The sequence below is a fragment of the Somniosus microcephalus genome, chromosome 3 (genome assembly GCF_052327205.1).
Source record: "Somniosus microcephalus isolate GS21.2 chromosome 3, FLI_Smic_1.0, whole genome shotgun sequence".
Classification (NCBI taxonomy): Eukaryota; Metazoa; Chordata; class Chondrichthyes; order Squaliformes; family Somniosidae; genus Somniosus; species Somniosus microcephalus.
This window is the reverse complement of record NC_140989.1, coordinates 181,536,125-181,553,256: the sequence shown is the minus strand read 5'-3', so window position 1 is coordinate 181,553,256 and position 17,132 is coordinate 181,536,125. Positions and strand designations below refer to the sequence as shown.

The following is a 17,132-nucleotide window of genomic DNA, read 5'->3' as shown; positions in this document are numbered from 1 at the left end:
TCATAACTTGCTTTCCCACCTATCTTTGTATCATCAGTAAATTTGGCTACAGTACACATGGTCCCTTCATCCAAGTCATTAATATAGATTGTAAATAGTTGAGGCCGCAGCACCGATTCCTGTGGCACCCCACTAGTTACAATTTGCCAACCGGAAAATGACCCATTTATCCCGTCTCTGTTTTCTGTTAGTTAGCCAATTCTCTATCCATGCTAATATATTAGCCCCAACCCCGTGAGCTCTTATCTTGTGCAGTAACCTTTTATGTGGCACCTTATCGAATGCCTTTTGGAAATCCAGATACACTACATCTACTGGTTCCCCTTTATCCACCCTGCTCATTACATCCTCTAAGAACTCTAGTAAATTTGTCAAACACGATTTCCCTTTCATAGTGCGTCGGCGGGAATTTCAACGGCAGCAGCGGGGCTATAAAAGGCTCCAGAGACCCAGGTAGGCCTCAGTGCGTCGGCGGGAATTTCAGCGGCAACAGCGGGGCTATAAAAGGCTCCAGAGACCCAGGTAGGCTTACCAGTCTCCGAACTCGGAACTCAGAGGGAAGGAGGTAAAAAGTAATTGAAGTGCGACGTCACCAGAAAGCAGGTAAGTGATTGGTTGGTGAGTATTTCTCTTTTTAAACTCTGTGGTTTATAGTTTCTAAAGTCTCTGTGGTGTAGCGGGGACTGTTTATAAACCAGGGCCCTTAAATATACTACTTAATAACTGTAGTGTAATTGGTGGGATTGATTTGATTTAATTTAATTGCAATTAATTAAAGGGTAAGTCATGGCAGGACAGCCCGGTGCCATGGTATGCTCCTCCTGCGCTATGTGGGAACTCAGGGACACTTCCTGTGTCCCGGACAACGATGTGTGCAGGAAGTGTGTCCAGCTGCAGCTACTGGCAGACCGCATTGCGGCGCTGGAGCTGCGATTGGATTCATACTGCACCATTCGCGTGGCTGAGGACATCGTGAATAGCACATTTGATCAGTTGGTCACACCGCAGGCAAAGGTTGCACAGGCAGAAAGGGAATGGGTGACCAACAGACAGCGTACTAGGCACAGGCAGGTAGTGCAGGGGTCCCCTGTAGCCATCCCCCTCGCAAACAGATACACCACTGAGTACTGTTGAGGGGGATGGCTTACCAGAAGAAGGCAGCAGCAGCCAACTTCCTGGCACCAGGGGTGGCTCTGCTGCACAGGACGGGAGGAAAAAAAGAGGGGTAAAGCTATAGTAATAGGGGATTCTATTGTAAGGGGAATAGATAGGCGTTTCTGCGGCCACAAACGAGACTCCAGGATGGTGTGTTGCCTCCCTGGTGCAAGGGTCAAGGATGTCTCAGAGCGGCTGCAGAACATCTTGGAAGGGGAGGGTGAACAGCCAGTTGTCGTGGTGCATATAGGTACCAACGATATCGGTAAAAAGCGGGATGAGGACCTAAAAGCAGAATATAGGGAGTTAGGAGGTAAATTAAAAAATAGGACCTCAAAAGGTAGTAATCTCAGGGTTGCTACCAGTGCCACGTGCTAGTCAGAGTAGAAATAGAAGGATATTTCAGATGAATACGTGGCTAGAGGAATGGTGCAAGGGGGAGGGATTCAAATTCCTGGGACATTGGAACCGGTTCTGGGGGAGGTGGGACCAGTTCAAACCAGACGGTTTGCACCTGGGCAGGGCCAGGACCGATGTCCTAGGGGGAGTGTTTGCTAGTGCTCTGGGGGAGGGTTTAAACTAAGATGGCAGGGGGTTGGGAACCTGAGCAAGGGGACAGAGGAAAGGGAAACAAGGGTAAAAGCAAAAGATAGAAAGGAGAAAAACAAAAGTGGCAGTCAGAGAAATCAACGGTTTAAATCAAACATGGCCACAGTAAATAATAATTCTAATAGGTGCAAGAGCGTTAAAAAAACAAGCCTGAAGGCTTTGTGTCTTAATGCGAGGAGCATTCGTAATAAGGTGGAGGAATTAGCTGCGCAAATAGAGGTAAACGAATATGATTTGATTGGGATTACGGAAACATGGCTCCAGGGTGGCCAAGGCTGGGAACTCAACATCCAGGGGTATTCAATGTTCAGGAAAGATAGGCAAAAAGGAAAGGGAGGTGGGGTAGCATTGCTGGTTAAAGAAGGGATTAACACAATTGTAAGGAAGGATATTAGCTCTGATGATGTGGAATCTGTATGGGTAGAATTGAGAAATACCAAGGGGTAGAAAACGTTAGTGGGAGTGGTATATAGACCTCGAAACAGTAATGCAGAGGTTGGGGATGGCATTAAAAGGGAAATTAGAGAAGCGTGCAATAAGGGCACAGCAGTCATCATGGATGACTTTAATCTACATATAGATTGGGCTAACCAAATTAGTAACAATACTGTGGAGGAGGAATTCCTGGAGTGTTTACGGGATGGTTTCCTGGACCAATATGTCGAGGAACCAACCAGAGATCAGGCCATCTTAGACTGGGTATTAAGTAACAAGAAAGGATTAATTAGCAATCTTGTTGTACGAGGCCCCTTGGGTCGGAGCGATCATAATAATGATCGAATTCTTCATTAAGATGGGGAATGAAGTAGTTGACTCAGACTAGGGTCCTAAATTTAAATAAAGGAAACTACGATAGTCTGAGGCGCGAGTTGGGTAGGATTGATTGGGGAATGTCACTCAAAGGGTTGACGGTGGATAGGCAATGGCAAACATTCAAAGACCGCATGGATGAACTACAGAATTTGTTCATCCCAGTTTGGCATAAAAATAAAACAAAAAAGGTAACTCAACCATGGCTAACAAGGGAAATTGGGGATAGCATAAGATCCAAGGAGAGGATATATAAATTGGCCAGAAAAAGCAGTAAACTTGAGGATTGGGAGCAGTTTAGGATTCAACAAAGGAGGACAAAGGGATTAATTAAGAAGGGGAAAATAGATTATGAAAGTAAGCTTGCAGGGAACATAAAAACTGACTGTAAAAGCTTTTATAGATATGTGAAGAGAAAAAGGTTGAAGTCAAGCGTAGGTCCCTTGCAGTCTGAATCAGGGGAATTTATAATGGGGAACAAAGAAATGGCAGACCAATTAAATACATATTTTGGTTCTGTCTTCACAAAGGAGGACACAAATAACCTCCCAGAGATGTCGGGGAACATAGGGTCTGATGAGAGGGAGGAACTGAAAGAAATCAGTATTTGTAGGGAAATGGTATTAGGGAAATTGATGGGATTGAAGGCCGATAAATCCCCAGGGCCTGATAATCTACATCCTAGGGTACTTAAGGAAGTGGCCCTAGAAATAGTTGATGCTTTGCTTATCATCTTCCAGCATTCGATGGAATCTGGAACAATACCCACGGGTTGGAGGGTAGCTAATGTTACCCCACTATTCAAAAAAGGTGGTAGAGAGAACAAACAATGAATTACAGACCGGTAAGCCTGACATCGGTAGTGGGGAAAATGCTAGAGTCCATTATAAAAGATGTAATAGCAGAGCACTTGAAAAACAGTGACGGGATCAGACAAAGTCAACATGGATTTACAAAAGGTAAATCGTGCTTGACTAATCTACTGGAATTTTTTGAGGATGTAACTGGTAAAATAGATAAGGGACAACCAGTGGATGCGGTGTATTTGGACTTTCAGAAGGCTTTCGATAAGGTCCCGCATAAGAGATTAGCATGTAACGTTAAGGCACATGGGATTGGGGGCAAGGTATTGACTTGGATAGAGAACTGGTTGGCAGACAGAAAGTGAAGAGTTGGAATAAACGGGTCTTTTTCCGAGTGGCAGGCAATGACTAGTGGGGTACCGCAGGGATCGGTCCTTGGGCCCCAGCTATTCACAATATATATTAATGATCTAGACAAGGGAACTAGATGTAATATCTCCAAATGTGCAGACGACACAAAGTTTGGTGGGCGTGTGTGCTGTGAGGAGGATGCTGAGAAACTCCAGGATGATTTGGACAGGTTGGGTGATTGGGCAAAAGCATGGCAGATGCAATATAATGTGGATAAATGCGAGGTTATCCACTTTGGTGGCAAAAACAGGAAGGCAGATTATTATCTGAATGGCAATAGATTGGGAGAAGGGGAAGTGCAACGAGACCTGGGTGTCCTTGTGCACCAGTCGCTGAAGGTAAGCATGCAGGTGCAGCAGGCGGTTAAGGCGGCAAATGGCATGTTGGTCTTCGTAGCGAGAGAGTTTGAGTACAGGAACAAGGATGTCTTGCTGCAGTTATACAGGGCCTTGGTGAGACCACATCTTGAGTATTGTGTGCAGTTTTGGTCGCCTTATCTGAGGAAGGATGTTCTTGCCATGGAAGGAGTGCAGCGAAGATCCACCAGGCTGATACCTGAGATGGCAGGAATGACGTATGAGAAGAGATTGGGTCGATTGGGCTTGTACTCGCTGGAGTTTGGAAGAATGAGAGGGGATCTCATTGAAACTTATAAAATTCTGACAGGACTGGACAGACTAGATGCTGGAAGGATGTTCCTGATGGTCGGGGAGTCCAGAACCAGGGGTCACAGTCTAAGGATAAGGGGCAGGCCATTTACGACAGACATGAGGAGGAATTTCTTCACCCAGAGAGTGGTGAACCTGTGGAATTCTCTACCACAGAAGGCAGTAGAGGCCAATACATTAAATATATTCAAGAAGGAGTTGGATATATTTCTTAAGGCTAACAGAAGGCAGAGTTGGGATAAATGGTTCATTCTCAGACTGGCAATCAGTAATTAGTGTTGTTCCGCAGGGGTCAGTGCTGGGTCCCCAACTCTTTACAATCTATATTAACGATTTGGAGGAGGGGACCGAGTGTAACATATCAAAGTTTGCAGATGATACTAAGCTGGGAGGGAAAGTAGTGAGTGAGGAGGACATAAAAAAACCTGCAAGGGGACATAGACAGGCTAAGTAAGTGGGCAGAGATTTGACAGATGGAATACAATACTGGAAAGTGTGAGGTTATGCACTTTGGCAGGAAAAATCGTAGAGCAAGTTATTATCTTAATGGCAAGAAACTGGAAAGTACTGAAGTACAAAGGGATCTGGGGGTCCTGGTGCACGAAACTCAAAAGGTTAGTATGCAGGTGCAGCAAGTGATTAAGAAGGCCAATGGAATCTTGGCTTTCATTGCTAGGGGGATAGAATATAAAAATAGGGAGGTATTGCTTCAGTTGTACAAGGTATTGGTGAGACCGCACCTGGAATACTGCGTACAGTTTTGGTGTCCATACTTAAGACATACTTGCTCTCGAGTCAGTACAAAGAAGGTTCACTCGGTTAATCCCAGGGATGAGGGGATGGGCATATGAGGAGAGGTTGAGTAGATTGGGACTCTACTCATTGGAGTTCAGAAGAATGAGAGGCGATCTTATTGAAACATATAAGATTGTGAAGGGGTTGGATCGGGTGGATGCGGGGAGGGTGTTCCTGATGATGGGTGAAACTAGAACTAGGGGGCATAGTCTTAGAATAAGGGGCTGCTCTTTCAAAACTGAGATGAGGAGGAACTACTTCACTCAGAGGGTGGTAGGTCCATGGAATATGCTGCCCCAAAAAGCTGTAGAAGCTACATCATTACATAAATTTAAAACAGAAATAGACAGTTTCCTCAAAGTAAAGGGAATTAAGGGTTACGGGGAGCGGGCAGGAATTTGGACAGGAGTCTAGGTTCGGATCGGTCATGGCCCTGTGGGTAGCGGAGCGGGCCCAGGGGCCGTGTAGCCTGATCCTGCTCCTATTTTGTGTGTCTAATTCTGTTAGATTCAGGAGATGGTTCTGTGATAGTGGATTGGCGGTTAGGATCAGATCAGCCATGATCTTATTGAATGGCGGAGCAGGCTCGAGGGGCCGATTGGCCTACTCCTGCTCCTATTTCTTATGTTCTTATTCTTGTTATAGACATCTATCATGTTGATGCTGGCCACATTTTGGAATTTCTGATTATTTGGCCACAAGGTTTTGGAGCAATTTATATTAAAACAATCTGAAGTTAAATTTAGCTCCAGAGGTTAAGTCCACAGACCAGCCATGTACTTGGAATGCAGATTAGAATTCAGACATTTCATCTATCCAGAGTGCTTGACAACAGAGAATTGATAAAAACATCCCAGTAATTGTTCACATCTATTGTGTTGGCATAGCCCTATTCGGCAGAGGGCAGCAGGAGGTAGCTGCAAGGTATCCCTCAGCTAGGAGGCTGTACCTAGTTTGATTGCTGGCCAATCCCCGGACAGAGCTGGGAGGGGAGTCAGAAGTTAAACTCTTGGCTTCCTGTCCAGCTAAAAGTGGAACAAGGAGTACACTATCTGAAACAATCTAGTTTTGAGCTGGTAGGGAAGCCAGGGCGACAGATTGAAGGTGCTCTCCAAATTTGGTGCCAAACCAGTTTCGGACAGTTTGTTATTTTCCATGTTATGATGAGGGTTATGAAAATAAGTTGAAATAATGGGCATACTTACTAGAAGAGTTACTCCGTTTGTTTACTTATTGTTTGCAAAGTAAATCAGCCTGTTTGATTCATAATTGGCCTGTCTCACCGAAGTGTTCATCATACCATTTTTTTAAAAGATTGCAGAATGAATGTGAGAGATTTACAATATCCATTTCATATAACAAGAAGTTTCATCTTTACAACCACCCCACCTGCCTCTCACCCCACCAAACCCCTGCAGGGACGCAATATTGTATGACTAGATATTGGACAGTAAAAGGTAAGCTCCAAATCATAAAGGACAGAGTAGAGTGGGGGATAGGAGGGGTTCATTTACAGAAGAGTCCTGTAATGCTGAACCAGAGATGAGTGAGTCAAGTCTGAAATTTGTTACAGTACTAAAATATGTAGTGATACATTCTTTATTTGTAGTAATAACATCAGTTTAATACAATCGGCCTAATATATATTTTCAATTTTGACAATTTGTTTAATGTTTGATCCAAAATTAACCATGTATCACTAAATAATATGAATAATCAAGTAGAAGAATAAAATGTGTTTCTTTATTAATGCAGCTCTTGTTGACAATTTTTTTCTTTTAGGCTATGGGAGCCAAAGATTGACAGTCAGAGGAACGAATAGTGGATTAGTGCCATAAAACAGAAATTTTCACTCAGCACACCTTTGTGTAAAGTTGAACCTCATCAGAAATATTAGTATAAATAAATCTTTCTAATGGCATGCTACTTTATTCAAAAATCAGTATTAGTGGAAAATACTTGGCCTTGCTGACTGGCCTGTGGCATGAACTTGAGTAAATGCCATGTCTTAAATGGCACTGTTGAGTGGAATTACTATTACTGTAATGCTTTAACGGACAGGTCAACTGAAAATGTTACAAAGAACCACTGGGACAAGCAGAGTACAACTCCTGCTATTCATCAAGGCATATTTTAAATGTGAAAGGGCCGAGAAAGTTGCAGCTGAGTCCTTGTCCATCTAAAGCCAGTCCAAGTTTCCCAGGCAACCAATGATGTTACAAAGATGGGATTAGTGTGTTATTTGGTCTCTGGTTACATATAGTTTTAAATAACATGAAAACCAAGTTAAAAACAGAGGGTGCTCCTTCACAAAGTTTAAAATGGCTGAGCAGCAACACTCAGGGTGCAGGGATAGGTATGTTTAATTTGTTCATGAATTAGTTGAGATAAAGGTCATCTTCGATAGGGAGGGAAGGGTACTTTTAATACAAATTCAATGACCATCAGTTCCAGACAAACTGGTGTCTTGCGGCACTAGCTTCCCAAATGTAAACGCTATTATTTGATTTCCTGAGCCAAGTGCTAACCAAGCGCCTGATCAACTATGTTTTGCAATTTCATCAAATGAAAATTGCTGCGCGAAGAGAATCTGCAGAGGTTACTTCTACATCAAAGGGATCCAATGTAAAAATGTCAGGCCTGCTTGCCATATGCTAATTCTGTTCATCTCACCAACGTGGAGCTGTACCTAACTCCGCAATCAGCCATTTACTTAACACCAGAGACTGTGCATTCAAGAGTTTGCTTGAAGAAGCTGGAAGGACATCATAGAATCATGTAGCACAGGAGGCCATTGTGCCTGTGCCGGCTCTTTGAACGAGCTATCCAATTAGTACCACTTCCCTGCTCTTTCCCCATAGCCCTGCAAATTGTTCCTTTTCAAGTAGAGATCCAATTCCCTTTTGGAAGTTACTATTGAATCTGCTTCCACCACCCTCTCAGGCAGTGCATTCCAGATCATAACAACTGGCTGCCTTAAAAAAGTCTCATCGCCCCCTCTGGTTCACGAAAATGCCAAAGATCTGAAACAGAAACAAGAAGTGCCAGAAATATACAGGTCAGCCAGCATGCGTGGAGAGAAGAGGGGTCATAGTACTGGGCAGGGTGCCTCTTCGTGAGTTCCGATGAGCCCTGGCCAAAAGGTCAGCTGGTCTTCTCGCTCCACAAATGCTGGCTGACATGCTGTGCATTGCTGGCAATTTTTATTCTGGGAAAACAATGGATTGTGAAAAACAGTCACCTCAGTTGTATATTGAAAAATTACCAATTTGTCTGTGCTGCTACTTCTGTGAATCATTCCAATTGTAAATAAATCCAGTCAGGACTCTAGCCTGTACAAAGTAGTGTGGCACTGTAAATATTTTTCACCTTCCTGATTGGCCGTAGATATAGTGAGCATCGTTCGTGCTCTCTGCTAAGCACTTCACCATGATCAGGGTTAACTGTTACACCTGGGCGAACCAGAGAGTCGAAGTCCCAGGTTTCAGTTCATACCAGGCTCGATTGGCCTCTTGTACAAAGAAAAAAATGTTGGAAAAAAAAACAAGCATAACGATGTGACGTGATTGGTTTACCATCTCATTGCTATTGCAGTAATCGCCTCATATTCTTTTGTCGGGAGCCAAAGGACCACCTTCAGTGCTTGCAGCAAAGACATGATGACTCTGATGAGCATAAATTTTATACCCGATTGAGGATTATCGTAGTCGTGCTACACAACAGAATGCCGGTACATTCGGAAAAAATTCTGAGTAATCAAAAGATCTTCAACATACCAAAGGATGAAAGCAGGAACATCTCCATGACATGGGAAACATTCTGCAGTTTCTCCCCAAATTAACATCTGAAATAGGACAAACAGTTAAGAGCCAGAATTGATTACTGAAAACTGCATTAAATGCAATTATAAGTAAAGCATCTTAGAAGCAGAGTATGCTGGCACACCAACATGCAGTGGTGGTACATAAGTTTCGTTCTTTAAAATTAGTCCCCAATTTCTACCACACAGGCAACTTAAATAAATTCCATGCAGTTCCTTCCAGTTGCCAGAAGGACAGGCAATTGTCATCTCCGTCAATCTTGTGTTAGATTTAAAGCCAGGTCCCAGAGATGAATTGATAACCCACTGCCAAAGACTACTTTGCATAAAATGTAACAGGACAAATTTACAAATCATCTTGCTATTTTTTCCTTCCAACGCTATTTTAAATTCGTGTGACCCTCCTACTACCTATGGCATACACACCCAACAAAGCACTTAAAAAGCACTACACCTTGCTCAACCCTCCCTACTATTCCACTTTTCTGTCACATCTCTCTCCCTTTTGTAGGTCAGTCTTGTTTCTCCACTTGTTCTGCTGCCATTATAATCCATCATGATTGCCTTCTGTCTCTTGCTCTCCACATGAAAAACAGAAGCTAGGTGTAGATTACAATACTGCAACTCTGCTCAACATTAGGCCTATATTAATTTATCTGATTTTGTTGTGACATTTTTCTCTGATGTTGGAAATACCCCCCAAAAAAAATCATCAAGCAATATATTAGTCCAAATCTATTTTTTCTTCTGCTGCAGAAAATCTTTAATTCTATCCTCAGGTCCGTGCTCCCATAATGCAGGATTGATGGAATATACTAGCACAGTAAGAACACAAAATACGTCAATTATACAAGCACACAGACAAACATACTAGTTGACCTCCCGTGGCATTGCAAACAGGTCAAGACCAAGTGCTAGTACGATAGCAAAATACTGCAGATGCTGGAAATCCGAAATAACAACAGAAAATGCTGGAAAAACTCAGCAGGCCAGGCAACATCCGTGGAGAGAAATTAGAGTCGACGTTTCGGGTGAACCCTTTTTCAAAACTGGAAAGGAAATGAAATAAGATTGACGGCAGGGCTGCGATAGAACAAAAGAAGTAAAGAGACATTAAGAAGTATTCAAAACCAGACGAGATGATAATAGGACTAGTGGAGACAAAAGACTCAGATTAGGTGTGAAGTGTACTGGCAGAATGAAAGACAGCTGCCATGTGGGAGAGAAAAAAAAAAAAGGGGGGGGGGGGAGGGAAAACCCAAAACAAAGGGGTGCTGTCTTCTGTGAAATGGGGTTAGAAGATGGGAGTTAACTGCACCAGTTTTCCCTAAATAGTTGAAATCTGGAACAATCTCCCCAAAAGGCTATGGATGCTGAATCAATAGAAATTTTAAATTAAGACTGAAGTCAATAGATTTTTGTTAGGCAAGGGTAAAAAGGGATGACACCGGCGGCAACTGCGAGAGCGGCCCTGGGTGGAGTCTGAGCGCGGAGACCGAGGAGTTAAAGAGCGAGCGGACCAGACACACCGGTGCCAGCAGCGAGAAGTAAAAAGTAATCCAAGTGTGACGTCACCAGAAAGCAGGTAAGTGATTGGTTGGTGAGTATTTCTCTCTTTCTCGCTTTTTTCCAAACTTAATTTTTGTGGTTTAAAGTTTTTAGGGTCTCTGTTGTGTAGTGGGGAGCGGTAGTAAACAAGGGCCCTTGAGTATATCATTTAATTGTAGTGTAATTAGTGGTATTGATTTAATTTAATTTGAAATTAAAGGGTAATTCATGGCAGGACAGCTCGGCCCTGTGGCATGCTCTTCCTGCACCATGTGGGAAATCAGGGACACAGGGACCATGTGTGCGGGAAGTGTATCCAGCTGCAGCTACTGACAGACCACATTGCGGCGCTGGAGCTGCGAATGAATAAATACTGGAGCATTCGCGATGCTGAGGACATCGTGAATAGCACGTTTAGGGAGTTGGTCACACCGCAGGTAAAGGCTGCACGGGCAGGAAGGGAATGGGTGCAGGCAGGTAGTGCAGGGGTCCCCTGCGGCCATCCCCCTTTCAAACAGATATACCACTTTGTATATTGTTGAGGGAGATGGCTTATATCAGGGGAATGCAGCAGCAGCCAACTTCCTGGCACAGGACGGGAGGAAAAAGAGTGGGAGAGCTTTAGTGATAGGGGATTCTATTGTAAGGGGAATAGATAGGCGTTTCTGCGGCCGCAAACGAGACTCCAGGATGGTATGTTGCCTCCCTGGTGCAAGGGTCAAGGATGTCTCGGGGTGGCTGCAGGGCATTCTAGAGGGGGAGGGTGAACAGCCAGTTGTCGTGGTGCATATAGGTACCAACGATATAGGTAAAAAACAGGATGAGGTCCTATAAGCTGAATATAGGGAATTAGGAGGTAAATTAAAAAATAGGACCTCAAAAGGTAGTAATCTCAGGATTACTACCAGTGCCACATGCTAGTCAGAGTAGAAATAGAAGGATATTTCATACGAATACGTGGCTAGAGAAATGGTGCAAGGGGGAGGGATTCAAATTCCTGGAACATTGGAGCTGGTTCTGGGGGAGGTGGGACCATTACACACTGGATGGTTTGTACCTGGGCGGGACCAGAACCAATGTCCTAGTGCTGTTGGGGAGGGTTTAAACTAAAATGGCATGGGGTTGGGAACCTGTGCAAGAAGACAAAGGAAAGGGAAGCAAGGATAGAAACAAAAGACAGGAAGGAGAAAAGGAAAAGTGGATGGCAGAGAAATCAAGGGTGTAAATCAAACAGGGGCACAGCAATTAAGAATTCTAAAAGGATTAAGTGTAAAAAATCAAGCCTGAAGGCTTTGTGTCTTAATGCGAGGAGCATTCGTAATAAGGTGGATGAATTAGCTGCACAAATAGATGTACACAGATATGATATAATTGGGATTACGGAGACATGGCTCCAGGGTGACCAAGACTGGGAATTCAACATCCAGGGGTATTCAATATTCAGGAAGGACAGGAAAAATGGAAGAGGTGGGGTAGCATTGCTGATTAAAGAGGAGATTAACACAATAGTAAGAAAGGATATTAGCTCTGATGATGTGGAATCTGTATGGGCAGAGCTGAAAAATACCAAGGGGCAGAAAACATTAGTGGGAGTTGTATACAGGCCCCCAAACAGCAATGCTGAGGTTGGGGATGGAATTAAACGGGAAATTAGAGACGTGTGCAATAAGGGCACAGCAATTATCATGGGTGACTTTAATCTACATATAGATTGGGCTAACCAAATTAGTAACAATACTGTGGAGGAGGAATTCCTAGAGTGTATACGGGATGGTTTCCTGGACCAATGCGTCGAGGAACCAACTAAAGATCAGGCCATCTAGACTGGGTATTATGGAATAAGAAAGGATTAATTAGCAATCTTGTTGTGCAAGGCCCCTTGGGGAGGAGCGATCATAATATGATAGAATTCTTCATTAAGATGGAGAGTGAAGTAGTTGACTCAGAGACTACAGTTCTGAATTTAAATAAAGGAAACTACGATGGTATGAGGCAAGAGTTGGCTAAGATAGATTGGGGAACGTTACTTAAAGGGTTGGTGGTGGATAGGCAATGGCAAACATTTAAAGATCGCATGGATGAACGACAGAATTTGTTCATCCCTGTTTGGCATAAAAATAAAACAAAAAAAGGTGATGCAACCATGGCAAACAAGGGAAATCAGGGATAGCATAAGATCCAAGGAGAGGACATATAATTTGGCCAGAAAAAGCAGCAAACTTGAGGATTGGGAGCAGTTTAGGATTCAGCAAAGGAGGGCAAAGGGATTAACTAAGAGGGGGAAAATAGATTATGAGAATAAGCTTGCAGGGAGCATAAAAACAGACTGTAAAAGCTTCTATAGATATGTGAAGAGAAAAAGATTGATGAAGTCAAGCATAGGTCCCTTGCAGTCAGAATCAGGGGAATTTATAATGGGGAACAAAGAAATGGAAGACCAATTAAATACATACTTTGGTTCTGTCTTCACAAAGGAGGACACAAATAACCTCCCAGAGATGTCAGGGAACATAGGGTCTAATGAGAGGGAGGAATTGAATTAAATCAGTATTTGTAGGGAAATGGCGTTATGGAAATTGACGGGATTGAAGGCCGATAGATCCCCAGGGCCTGATAATCTGCATCCTAGGGTACTTAAGGAAGTGGCCCTAGAAATAGTAGATGCATTGCTGGTCATCTTCCAAAATTCTATAGACTCTGGAACAGTTCCCATGGACTGGAGGATAGCTAATGTAACCCCACTATTTAAAAAGGGTGGTAGAGAAAAAACGGGGAATTATAGACCAGTAAGCCTGACATCGGTACTGGGGAAAATGCTAGAGTCCATTAAAAAAGATGTAATAGCAGAACACTTGGAAAACAGTGACAGGATTGGACAAAGTCAACATGGATTTACAAAAGGTAAATCATGCTTGACTAATCTACTGGAATTTTTTGAGGATGTAACTGGTAGAATAGATAAGGGAGAACCAATGGATGTGGTGTATTTGGACTTTCAGAAGGCTTTCGATAAGGTCTTGCATAAGAGATTAGCGTGTAAAGTTAAAGCACATGGGATTGGGGGTAAGGTAGTACTGTCTTGGATAGAGAACTGGTTGGCAGACAGGAAGTAAAGAGTTGGAATAAACGGGTCTTTTTCCGAGTGGCAGGCAGTGACTAGTGGGGTACCGCAGGGATCGGTCCTAGGTGATCTAGACAAGGGAACTAGATGTAATATCTTCAAGTTTGCAGATGACACAAAGCTGGGTGGGAGTGTGTGCTGTGAGGAGGATGCAGAGAAACTCCTGATTTGGACAGGTTGGGTGATTGATGCAGTATAACGTGGATAAATGCGAGGCTATCCACTTTGGTAGCAAAAACAGGAAGGCAGATTATCTGAACAGCAATAGATAGGGAAAATGGGAAGTGCAGTGAGACCTGGGTGTCCTTGTGCACCAGTCGCTGAAGGTAAGCATGCAGGTGCAGCAGGCGGTTAAGGCGGCAAATGGTATGTTAGCCTTCATAGCGAGAGGATTAGAGTACAGGAGCAAGGATGACTTGCTGCAGTTGTACAGGGCCTTGGTGAGGCCACATCTTGAGTATTGTGTGCAGTTTTGGTCGCCTTATCTGAGGAAGGATGTTATTGCCATGGAGAGAGTGCAGAGAAGATTCACCAGACTGATACCTGGGATGGCAGGAATGACGTACGAGGAGAGATTGGGTCGATTGGGCTTATATTCGCTAGAGCTTAGAAAAATGAGGGGGTATCTCATTGAAACTTATAAAATTCTAACAGGACTAGACAGACTAGATGCAGGAAGGATGTTCCCAATGGCAGGGGAGTCCAGAACCAGGGGTCACAGTATAAGGATAAGGGGTAAGCCATTTAGGACTGAGATGAGGAGGAATTTATTCACCCAGAGAGTGGTGAACCTGTGGAATTCTCTACCAAAGAAGGCAGTAGAGGCCAATTCATTAAATATATTCAAGGAGTTGGATATATTTCTTGAGGCTAAAGGGATCAAGGGATATGGGGAGAAAGCAGGGACAGGGTACTGAATTTGGATGATCAGTCATGATCTCATTAAATGGCAGAGCAGGCTCGAGGGGCCAAATGGCCTACTCCTGCTCCTATCTTCTATGTTTCTACATGGAGCAAAGGTGACTAAATATTGAGTAGTCTAGGCTTCAGAATTCTCTACCCCAGAGGGCCGTGGAGGCTCAGTCGTTGAGTATATTCAAGACAGAGATCGATAGATTTTTGATTAAGGGAAGCAAGGGATATGGGAATAGTGCAGCAAAGTGGAGTTGAGATAGATGATCAGCCATGATCTTATTGAATGGTAGAGCAGGCTCGAATGGCCTACTCCTGCTCCTATTTCTTATGTAGATCAGCCATGATGCAGGCTTCAGGGGCTGAATGGCCTACTCCAGTTCCTATGTTCCATAGGCAGTTTCCATTAAAAGCATAGACGTCGGAAAATATAATGGAAAAAGACTGGAGACGTAAGATTAAGATTTAACAAGATGGTCTTCCATGGCATGTCGCAGAATATGGTCTCTCTCTTAACTCTCTCTGCAGTCTTGTTGCTTTTTATTTCCATTTCTCCTCCTCTAGTTCACTCTCTTTCTCTTCCCCCTTAACTATTATTTTTGCTTCTCTCCCTGTATTTTTCTTCTTTGCTTTTGGGTGGGAGATAGTTGACAGTATGGCATAGGCTGCAGTTAGGGCAGGGTGCTGGTCCTTTTCAATCCCTTTCCTTAATCATTCATGTTTCTTCTCTATCCCCTACCCCATTACCTTCTCACTAATCATTCCCCTTCCTACCACACCCTAGCTCTTGACACTACCTTCCAACCCTGCTCAATCCCTTCATCCACCCTGCCCTGCCCCGCCCCTCTTGTTCTGCTGTCATTTACCTTATCATTAATTCCTCCATCCACTCTCAGTCCCACTCACTCTTCCAAAAGGGCAGACAACAAGGAAATAGGCCCCATCATCCATGTCAGTTTGCCCCTACTGTCAAAGAGGCTTTGTCCACTTTCAAAAAGTATCAAATTAGAATGAGAAAAGAAACTGGCTGTTTGTCATTCTTTCTCTCTCCCTTTTATAAGTATTAGAAATTATAATCTGTCTCGAGTGTATGCAATTAGTATTGACATTTTCTATCAGTGAACAAAACACAGGTAATTAGCTGGTTTCAAAATTCAACTTAAAAAAAAATTAAATAACATTCCATGAAGAAAGATGCACTTTTCCTCTCCTTCAACCTTTCTCACCTCGTCCCTCTCTGACCCCAATGTCTTTCTATCCGACCTCGGCTCTTTGTTACTCTCCCTGATGCCAGACTGACGAGCTTACATAGGCATTTTCCATTATAATGGAAAAAGTTGATAAAAAATGTAACAAAAATGTGACAAGAGGAAACCGCAGACTGTAAATGCGCAGACGCAAGACTTTTAACGTATTCTAGACATCAATACTTTTTTTTAAATCAGGCTGCCTCTGCTGATGGTGGGAGAAAGTGAGAGAGCGAGAGAACAGGATGGTGATGAACACAAACATTTTGTTGAAGTGGGTATTATAATTTGATAACACCCATATCTACACTAGTAAAAGAAAGCACTTTGAAGCCTTCCTAAACTGAAATAACACTAACTCATTAGGATAGAATATGCAGAGAATTACATATAAATACTTGAATTTTCCTTTAATCCCAATCACAAGAATAAAGGATCCAAATGGGGCAAAAAAGTAATTTAACTTCTATTGAATTTTTAGCTAAAATGGCTGGAACAAGGTCTTGTTTTATTTCAAATATTGGCACGGATGTCGAATAATCTCCACTACATTACTGGGATTCCAGTCTAGAAACAAAAAACAAGCTGAATTGCCAGTCATTGATGAATAGTTCGAGGTCCAAAAATCAAACAGCAAACACACTTCATTTTCTTTCAATAAAAAAAAATGACCTTTGCAAAATAAAAAGTACATTTCACTTCCTGAAAAGGAAGATACAATCTTTTTTCATTAAATTATATTAGGACCAATTTTCTCTATGGAGTTAGCACAGCTTTAATGCTTTAAGTGCTCTTGGAGAAAGTGAATGCTGTTCATTCAAGTTCAGCTTGGACAGCTACCTTGCATCATGTTCTCACCAGTAAGACTAAACTGGCAGAACATTGAAGTAGCACTTATTTCAGGATTCAAAGGATGCTAGTCTGTAGAAACCCGTCAAATGTTGTCCTTTGAGAAGTTGACTCTTATGGCCTTAATAAAAGCTTGATTCTGTTTATTGCTGAAAGGGGGGAGGGGGAGAAAAAGAGAGAAGAAAAAATGCCAGCCAGTTTTTCTATGACATCATATGAAACAGATCCAAATGATTTTCCCACAAAATGACACTTGCAGGATTACCATTATAACGATATACATTTAGCAAATGCTAAAAAGTGCTTCAGGATCAGACTTGGACAACCAATGGAGGATTGCTGCTGCTGCCTGCACAACAATGCCCTGAACGAGACTCCAGGAGC

General features: G+C 43.0%; 1 protein-coding gene across 1 annotated transcript in view; it reads right to left on the bottom strand.

Moving 5' to 3' along the window:
- LOC147121613 (mitogen-activated protein kinase kinase kinase 4-like) overlaps positions 1–17,132 on the bottom strand; it is a 60,508-nt gene that overhangs the window by 35,205 nt on the left and 8,171 nt on the right. The gene's annotated exons all lie outside the window — the stretch shown is intronic.